Raw genomic sequence first — 7,445 nt, forward strand, 5'->3', positions numbered from 1 at the left:
ATAGCAGTAAACACAGCCTTTTGTCTATATGAAGGACTCTACAGTTTATAAGGCATTCACAGAATTTTCTCAATCCATCCTCACCACAGTCAATTTTATATTATCCTAATATTATCCTCATTTTATAGGTGAGGAATTAGAGCCTAGAGAGCTTAACTCACTCCCAAAGTTACCCAAATGGTATAAAAAAACTTAACCAACTGGAGGATTTTGTCAAAGTCTGGCCCATATTTGAGATTAATTTTGGCCCATTTCAATGCATAAAACTGAAAGAAGTGAGTTTTTTTTTCCCAAATTTATTTATTTTAAGTTATTTGCACATATTTATATTTATACCCCATCTTATTTCAGACAAGATTTAAGCAAACACACATATACACTTACACATATCCCAACTGAATATGTGGGAACTGCATTTTTGAAAGATTTTTTTAACCCAAAACCTCAAATGATTTGTTTAGCTCTTGGTCAACAAACAAGAGCACTTGTATTTCTATCACTAAGTTTTTGCTTTTGCAGGGGGGTGAGTAATGTCTAGCAAAGCCTCCTCTGTTGAAACCCAAATACACTCAAGTCGAGCACTTAAACCCAGGCAGAGGAAGCCAAGACCCAGGAAGCCTGCCAGATGTTTATACTGCCTTTTCATGGAAAGCTAAGCTTTTTATTTTAGTTTGCTTATTTGTCGAGCTGTGGAAGGAAGGGAAGTTTGAACAAGACCCATTCCAGGGCAATGAAGGGCAGAATGTTAAGAGGTACGGATGAAACACATGGCTGATCTCTATGTGGGTAATGGTCTAGCTACTTGATAGCCAGGGAAATCTGGGGTCCTTGGAAGGCAGAGGGCACAGGACACTGGTTCTGGCTGTCACTTGGATAGCTGTGTAGTTGGTGGGCAAGTGACTTGCCTTGGGAAAAATGACTTTGCCACTAAGAACACAGGCCCTGCAATTAGGCATTTCTGGGCTTGAATCCTAGTTCTACCCCAGGTAAACCATATCCTATCTTTGAAGCCTCAGTTTCCTCATCTATAAATGGGAATAATTTCTTATTGGATTTTTGTTAGAAATCAATGATATAACCTCATTAAAGCCTTTAACAGAGTGCCTAGCACTGTCCTGAAGCTCATAGTTTCTTCACCTCCGGCTGAGCCATTAGGCCCCTTCTGGCTCAAATACTCTTGGGCTCTACGTGATGCCAGGATTGCTCTGGGCTGCCTGCTTTCACTGCCAGCTACCCTTTTCTTGGCCTCTAGATCTTCTCAAGGCTTGCCTTGTCTTTTCATGTTGCTGGGACAACTCAGGCACCAACTTGAGGGAAGCCTCCCTTCATGTGAATAAACACGTTGACGGTATGTATGTATCTTGGACCAGGGGCTGTGGCCTGTGTAACCAAAGAAGAATTTCCACTGAGTTACAAAATTAGCCACTGGCATTTAGACATTGGAGGCTGGAACATGCAAGGGCATACGTTTTGGGGGCTTTTTCTGTCTTTTCTTGGTACTTGCTCATATTGGACCCCTCACCTACAGTGTCCTCTCCCCTCTTGACTCTGCATCTCAGACCTACTGAGAGACAGTATGGAGCAGAAGAGGAAGTGGGTACTTCATAGTCACGCACACCAGGGTTCCGTCCTGCTCCTGCTACTGCCTCGAAATGTGAACTTGGGCATGAATTTAAATAATTTAGTCAGTATGGCATGATGGTTAAGAGCATGGAAAATGGATCCTGAGTGTCTGGCTTCAAATCCTAACTTTACTGCGTATTAACTCTGTGACCTTGAACATGTTATGACCTTGCTCTGCCTCAGTTTCCTCATACTTAGGATGGGCAACTCTCATTATTTGCTACAAGGATTACATAAGAAAGAGAGAGGTAGACAGATGAATAGATAGATAGATAATAAATGGATAGATGATAGGTAGACAGATAGATAAATAATAAATAATAAATGGATAGATGATACGTAGATAGATGATAAATAGATAGGGAGATAGATAGATAATCACTTAGAATAATGTTTCATGCTTAGTTAATACTAAGAAAGAGTTTGCTATATTATAATCTGTTGTTAAATTATTTACCTGTAAAATGAGTGATGATAATCCTACTTCTTAGAGTTATTTTGAGGTAAAGTGGTTGCTTTGCTTTACTCATATCCTCAGCTAAGCTCAGTTTCTATTTTCATTGTTTTCTTTTTTCTTTTAACTGTAGGTTTATTTTCTTTTCCAAAAAGTTCTGTCTCAGGACATAAATATAAATCAGAAAAAAGCGCAATTAAGACCTCAGAATATGGAGGACCATATGTAAGAGTGATATCATTTTTAGTTGGTCGAAAACAAAGCTGTAAGAATTGCTTTCACTAGAAGTGCTCTTTTCAAGGTTAATAAATCAACTAAGATTTAAAGTCATATATACAGTACAGCCCTCTCAGACATTCTAGTAAATACACAGGTGCGAACAACAACATAGGCAATACTTTTGTTCAATGTATTTTTTTTTTGGTACAATGTTTGTTGATGAGAAATTTGTTAGACAAGTCTGGTTTCATCATGACCTTTTAGCTAACTATGGTTGTCTTCTGATCCTTCCAGTATACATTGCCTTCCTCTTTCCATCTTTGTGTCCCCACCATGTGATACCTATTAAAAATTAAATAAATGTTGATTACAAGGATGATTAGAATAGCAGTCGAGTGCTTTCTTTCAATTTATATACCCTTACCTTACCAAAGTTATTCCTGGATTCTCCCAGGGTAGCTCTCTCTCAGCTTTTTCTATGTACTTGTGTTTTTGAGAGATGGTGATAAAAGCTACAAGGGAAGCGCTGTTTGCTCTTGATTAATAATCAAGACTGCTAACTGTCCCCAAAATTCCATTCTTCCCTGCCGATGTTTACACTACCTCTTTATGGGAAATTAAGGTTTTAATTTTTGTTTGCAAAAATACATCAAGATGAGATCTCCAGTTTCCCTTACATGAGGTGTGACCACATAACTCAGTTCTCTGCAAGCCAGTGTGAAGCATGAGTAATGATCCCATCTCCAGGTTCAGCCCCCATCACCCTCCCCAAATGTGTCTCCATGCTCATTCTCTCTCCTAGCCCACTGAGATGTTGACACCTTGGGTAACCTTGGAAGCACCAGAGTAAATATATCAAGTTACCATCAGTACGGGGAAGAGTGACTCTGACAACACCCACCTAGAAGTATTACGTGTGCAAAAGTACATTTTAATTGTATTAATCCACTGAAGTTTTCTTTCTCTTTCTTGCCATAGTTTAGCCTAATGCAGTGTAGGACACATAAACAAATAGAATCTTTTGTCTAGGAAAATACAGCTACTAACTCAGCTGAGCTCCCAAAGTGAGGGGTAGAGGAAACTAAAATTCCTTTTGTGCTAAATACCAGACATAATACTTGGCAAGTACTGGGTGCACTGCAGAATTCCTCCCATGTAATTTGTCTTGGAAGCCCACGATGTTAGGTATTATGATCCCTGTTTAACAGATGAGGGATATGAAACAGAGAAAGGAGATATAATTTGCTTAGCAAGTAACTGAGAGAACTGAGATTCAAAGGCAAACCAGATAAAGTCCAAAGTTCTTTTTCCTGCTGGTGCTGCACCTGAGAGATGTCCAGTCAACTGCTCTATTCTCAAGATGTTTACTGTGGACAAAGAAAGCATCCTATAAGTTGATATGTAAGTCAGTCTTGTTTTTAGACACTTTGAATGAACAGTTTTGTTTGTGCTTTTAACCACATACACTTGAACTGTCTCCTGAGAAGTCTGCACTCCTTCAGACTGGGGAATTGTCCATCTCGCATGCTAAGTATTCACATGGGAGAGTGTATAGACGGCATGATGTGTGGCCTGGTGCCAGGTCAGGGCAGCTGACCAGCTTTCCTGGCCCTTTTTAGGGTTCATGGCCTTTTTGGCCTCTGTCATACCCATACTCAAAGTGGGTGCCTTGTCTACATTCCTTAGTCTTTCTGTATAAACAGAACACCCTAGCCCATTTATGCAACTTTCAAGAGAGCTTTATAAACATAGAGATGCCTTTAAGCCTCCTTTCTGTCACTTGCTCTAATAAAGTGCTGGGGTATAGAAACCAGCCTTCTTCTTTTGGGTCATCCTGAGAACATCTCTGGGCTTTAGTTTCCCCGTCTCCAAAAGAAGAAGGGGCCTAGAGCTGGAACTTTTTAATTTTCTACCACCAAAGATACCATTTTTGTAAAACTTTAATCTCAAGGAGTCCTAAGTTTTATGAAACCAAAGAACCATATCTTATCTTCAGTGCTTAGTACCATACCTGGCACAAAACTGTTTTTTTGCTAAATATTTGGTGAAGATACACAATCTACAAAACTCCATAAACTTGATAGTCATTACGGGTCTTCACTAAATATTTCAAATGCTCTCCCCTTCCAAGAACCGGATGGGATCACACTGCCAGGCCCCCAGGGCTATGCTGGGTCACTGGACTTAATCGGGCCAGTGATCTGCAAGAGAAACATTTAATCACCAGTGCAAGGTTCTTAAGAGTTCTCGTCTTCCTCCACAGGAAGAATGCGATGTTCTAGATAGAAACTGTTTTATTGGCCTGGGTCTTGGAGTGAAAAAACACTGCAGAGCAGATCCCCCGGCTGATTCAGCGGATGCGCAGTGGAAGCAGACGGAAACCTCTGCTGTTTTGAGGCACTGAGATTTTGGAGTTGTTTGCTGTCATAGAGTGTTCTATCCTCTCCTAACTGATTCAATACGTTTACCACAATGCATTGGTTTTTCTCAGTCTTAATAACCACAGAAATACACAGCTGTCATTCAGAGCCTCTAACGAGAAAGTGGTGTGACTCATTAAATCGATAGCACTCCTGCCAAAACCAAAGCAATGTGATCATTTCAGTAGCAATTGTTGCAATAGAACCGTTTTATTATTTGTAAGATAAATGTAATTTCTGCTAGGCTTTTTCAGCCTCTGGATATAACTTAGATGCTCATGACTACTTCAGCTCTTGTTTTTACTGAGTGTGCTTAGTTCAGTTATCACTGGCTTATGTATCCCAGGAGCCCTTCCAGTTGGGCATGCTGGGAAAAAAAAAAATCATGCTCTTTGGAAGTATGTTTTTGGAGGTTCTTGAACCTCTCTGAACCTCAGTGTCCTTACTTATAAAACAGGAATTACAAATAGTACCTCACAGAGTGGTCATGATCATCAAATGAAATATCATAATTGCTGCTCTTCAAGCAGTGTATGGCACAGATACAGCTGACTCTCTGAATGGGTCAGGCACCTTTCAGCTCTAAGGAAGGTGGCCATGAATTTAGGCTTGCCTTAAATGCTCCCAGTTTCTGCTACTTGTTCTTATATAATAATTATTATTTTAAAAATAATGATGCTTTTAATTTAATCTGGAGAAATTTTGTTCAGTCTTCCTATGTCTTTTGTGGCATTGACATTTTTATTTTATTTATTTATTTTTTTTTAAATTCCCCCCTTTAATTGACCAAAGTAAAGCCATGACATTTCATTTGGTAACCTGTTTAGAATTATAAAAATCATTTCATTTGTCCCAGCCCATACTGCCCAGGACAAATTCTAATGCCATCCAGCTTTGTTCTTACAAACTGCATATTAAAAAAAAAAAAAAAAAAAAAAGAAAAAATCTTCAATGTCCTAAATGTGATGTGCCCAGTGCGAAGCATATCAGAGCTGGACGTGACATTTATGTCCTTGACAAGCCTCGATTATCCAGGTCCTTTACCTTGTATATCCTGACCAGCCAATGTTCTGTGGTATACGCTTCCTCCAGGACATCAAGCTCAAAGTCTTTATTCCCAATCTCAGCATTTCGGACACGGTCAAAGCCTGGAGGATGCTTGGCTTCTGTGTAAACCTGTCCAAAGCGGTAGTAACACATCTTGTACATGAGGCAGTTGAGCAGCACTGGAGAACCTTCACGGTCCACACGGAACTCCCCAGTTGGAGTATAATAGTCATTCTCCTTAATATGTTTGCCTGTATCTGTGCTCCCTCCAATCCGGACCATCCAAAGAAACTTGTTGATATCATCAGAGGAATAGCCAGTGAGGCCTTCAAAAATGACCAGCACATAACTGACATCAAGCTCCCTCATGATCTCGTAGGCTTTTTCCTCTGTGGACGCCATTGCCTGCCCTACTCGAGAAATATGGGTATTATTCCATGTGTTATTATCCACTAAAATTGTTCGGTTTGCCATAGCTGTAATCTGATAGCCATAATCCCACCAGGACATGACCTTCGCATCCTCTGGAGTATTGTGACGAAGCCAATAATATGCTTCTCGGAAGTCATCAAATATGATCCTACTGCCATCCCTACCACGGGCAGACAGTACAATGGACGGAGAATTTTAGGTCTTACATTTAAATTTAGGTCTTACATTTTAATTTTAGGTCTTACATTTAAATCTTAAGTCCATCTTGAGTTAATTTTTTATAAGATATAAGGAAAAGGCCCAGTATCAGTTTTCTGCATATGGCTAGACAGCTTTCCCAACACCATTTATTAAGCAGGGAATCATTTCCCCATTGCTTGTTTTTGTCAAGTTTGTCAAAGATCAGATGGTTGTAGATGTGTGGTGTTATTCCTGAGGCCTCTGCTCTGTCCCACTGGTCCATATATCTGTTCCGGTACCAGTACAATGTGGTTTCGGTTATTGTAGGCTTGTAGTATGGTTTGAAGGCAGGTAGCATGATGCCTCCAACTTTGTTCTTGTTCCTTAGGATTGTCTTGGCTATATGGGCTCCTTTTTGGTTCCTTATGAAATTTAAAGTAGTTTGTTTGCTTGTTTGTTTGTTTGTTTAATTCTATGAAGAAAGTCAATGGTAGCTTGACGGGAGTAACATTGAATATATAAATTACTTTGGGCAGTATGGCCATTTTCATGATATTGATTCTTTCCACGAGAATGGAATGTTTTTCCATTTTTTTGTGTCCTCTATTACTTCCATGAACAGTGGCTTGTAGTTCTCCTTGAAGAGGCCCCTCACATTCCATGTAACTTGTATTCCTAGGTATTTTATTTTCTTTGTAGCAATTGTGAATGGAAGTTTGCTCAGGATTTGGCTTTTTGTTTGTCTATTATTGGTGTATAGGAATGCGTGTAATTTTTTGCACATTGATTTTGTATCCAGAGACTTTGCTGAAGTTGCTTATCAGCTTAAGGGGTTTTGGGGCTGTGACAGTGGGGTTTTCCAAATATACAATCATGTCATCTGCAAACAAAGACAATTTGACTCTCTCTCTTCCTATCTGAATGCCCTTTATTTCTTTCTCTTTCCTGATTGCCCTGGCCAGGACTTCCAATTATATGTTGAACTGGAGTAGTAAGAGAGGACAGCCTTTTTTTGTGCATGTTTTCAAAGGCAATGCTGCCAGCTTTTGCCCATTCAGTATGATCTTTGT

The 7,445-nt window shown here is 39.7% G+C and overlaps 1 pseudogene across 1 annotated transcript; it reads right to left on the reverse strand.

Moving 5' to 3' along the window:
* Positions 1-5,482: 5,482 nt before the first annotated feature.
* Positions 5,483-6,395, reverse strand: LOC108532971 (dolichyl-diphosphooligosaccharide--protein glycosyltransferase subunit STT3A pseudogene; annotated as a pseudogene). The gene has a single exon (XR_001886609.1). The product of XR_001886609.1 is annotated as a dolichyl-diphosphooligosaccharide--protein glycosyltransferase subunit STT3A pseudogene (transcript).
* Between the last annotated feature and the right edge of the window lie 1,050 nt (positions 6,396-7,445).

Source organism: Rhinopithecus bieti, unplaced genomic scaffold (assembly GCF_001698545.2).
Source record: "Rhinopithecus bieti isolate Rb0 unplaced genomic scaffold, ASM169854v2 scaffold_6380, whole genome shotgun sequence".
In the NCBI taxonomy this organism is placed as follows: domain Eukaryota; kingdom Metazoa; phylum Chordata; class Mammalia; order Primates; family Cercopithecidae; genus Rhinopithecus; species Rhinopithecus bieti.